Genomic DNA, 2,712 nt, shown 5'->3' with positions numbered 1-2,712 from the left:
GTTGCGAGAGACTGAGCTACACGCGAGAGGTTCTCTAACGAGTATGAGAAAAAAAAGTCGGTCGATCATTTGAATTTCGCGAGCGTTTGAGTAATAACACGTTTCTGCCACACTTTGTGTTCGACTTCGGCGGATGTGGAAACTAGTTTCTACCTTTTGTTCCGCAGGTGGGAAGATAAGAGTTGTTTTTCTCTCTCGGTATGAAATGAGATTTGATTAGATGGTACATAATTTTTATTCCAAAATGTGTGCAACTCACGAACAAACCAATTCAAACATTTAAGGGAAAGTCAGGAAAGACGGACACCTATGTATGGTTTATAACTTACTTTTTTGACGTAGGACTACGTTGTTAATTTCTGTACCGAGGTGTAAGTGAGATGTTTCGAAAACGAGAGAGTGACGCTGGACTGCAAGGTTTTGAACGTTAATATCTATTTTCCGGCTGAACGGAGTGGTATGATTATCATTTCATTCGAAAGACAAAATGACCACGAGTTATATGATTGTTAAATGTTGACCCGAAAACTTGTTTCAATAGCTTTAATATTGCTTAGAAAACAGGTTATTGAAACCGTATATAAACTCGCATACGCTCTGGAAATCCATTCAGTAGATGCGGCGATGTGAGATGAGGACGATCGCACTCAGACGCCTATGCATTATGGTAAGATTACCTGTCCCAGTTTGGAACAATACAAGGTCATTGGAACATACCTAGAAAAGAACAATCATGAGTTTTACACTCATGATATACCTTCTGAAAAACCATTTAAGGTTGAACTACGAGGTATTCTTGCCATTGAAACGGAAGACATCAAAAAGGAACTCGGGCAATCCCATAGTCTACAACCGCTGGCTGTACATCGGATGACAAGACACAAATCCCAAGACAATGGCTTTTCCAATGTTTTGTATCTGATCCACATTGAAAAAGGATCGACCAACATCACACGTCTGAGGGAAATCAAGACCATTTTTAACATCCGGTACAATGGGACCGATACAAACCCCAAAATCGGGATGTCACTCAATGTACGAATTGTCTTGGTTTCGGTCACGGAACAAAAAATTGCCACATGAAAACTTGTTGTGGTAAGTGTGCTGCTGACCATCCAACAAGCGCTTGTAGCTTTTCAGAGGAAGAATCTCGCAAGTGCGGTAACTGTGGCGAAAATTACCAAGCCACCAGCCGTAGCTATACAAAACGTACGGATTTCAAACGCATCCGGAAGCAAGCTAAGGATAAAACTCATCAGAACCGAAAGAAGGTTCCGGAACTGACGGAAAAAGAGTTTCCTTCAATAATTTCTCGTCAAATAACTATTCTTTCTCCTCTTCCACTCCCTACAGGTCGCCCCCAAACGGCTTCTTCTACCGAAAAGCCAAAAAAAGAGCAACAGAGCTATAGTATATAGAAAGGTTGCAGCTATTGGTTTACCACCTACGCCAACATCTTCACCTCATTCTTCTTCTAGTGAGGATCTTTATAGCATGCAAGAACTTGCAACCCTGTTTCTTGAACTAGATCGACAGACTAGAAGTTGTCGCAACCAACAGGAACAAGTGCGAGTCATGCTACATTTTTATTACAACCATGGATCGGTTATCTCTCAGGCTAATTAATTGGAATGCCTGCTCTCTCAAGAGTAAGGTCATCGAATTCACTGACTTCTTGGTGACAAACAGCATCGACGTAGCTACCGTTACCGAGACGCATCTTAAACCGAATATTAACCTTCGAGTGCCGAATTATCGTCTGTTGAGAATGGATCGTACTGGTTCTGGTGGAGGAGGTGTTGTCCTAGCCTTCAGAAATAACATCAGATATCGACTTTTGCCGTGCCTCAAACTCAACATCATCGAATCTATAAGAGCGGAAATCACAACATCGATTGGGCCTATTATCGTGATTGCGGTCTACTATCCCAAACAGACGTCAATCAGAGATGGCTCGGCGTTGCTTCTTAAAAACGATATCATCAAGCTAACACGAAGGCAGTCGAAATACGTCATCGGCGGGGACATTATGCTCGACATCAGACCTGGGGAAACCAAAGGAGGAATCAAAATGGAGTGACTCTAAATGATGATCTACAGTGTGGGCACTACAGGATTCTAAGTTCAGCAACCCCCACTCGCATTTCTCGTTCTGGAGTACATTCCATAATTGATTTCTTCATTACCAACATGGATAGCCGCATCGGTGATCCTATTGCCCTTAACGAATTGAGTTCGAATCACTTCCCACTGATGGTTGAATTGGGAGTGAATGTCGTAGTCAGGAGGCCACAATGTAGACGGGACTATCATCGTGTGAATTGGGTGGAATTCCAGCAGCTTATCGACAACAATATTGATCTCGATCAGCCTCTTGAATCTCCCGAAGAAATGTTGAAAGCAAGCGTTGGCATAGACAAAAAGTTCCATTTGAATCGGTCATGTCATCATATATTTTGGAATACCCAGAAATAGTTCAAGAATCCGGTTTGGTGGTAGTTATGAATTCAATCGAGCATGATATGGATGAAAAATTTAAGAATACAGATGAGCCGCGTTAATGTTTGGTCTCGTACTATGAAATAGAGATGGGCAAACCGTTCATGAACTGATCAAAAGAACGAGTTCACCCAAAAGAGTGAACGAACTGCCGTTCTTTTTTGCTGGGCAACAGTTCATATGAACTGTATACCCAGTTCAGAACGAACTGAC

This window comes from Toxorhynchites rutilus, chromosome 2 (genome assembly GCF_029784135.1).
Source record: "Toxorhynchites rutilus septentrionalis strain SRP chromosome 2, ASM2978413v1, whole genome shotgun sequence".
NCBI lineage: Eukaryota > Metazoa > Arthropoda > Insecta > Diptera > Culicidae > Toxorhynchites > Toxorhynchites rutilus.
The sequence above is the reverse complement of the archived record's forward strand: the minus strand, read 5'-3'. Positions refer to the sequence as shown.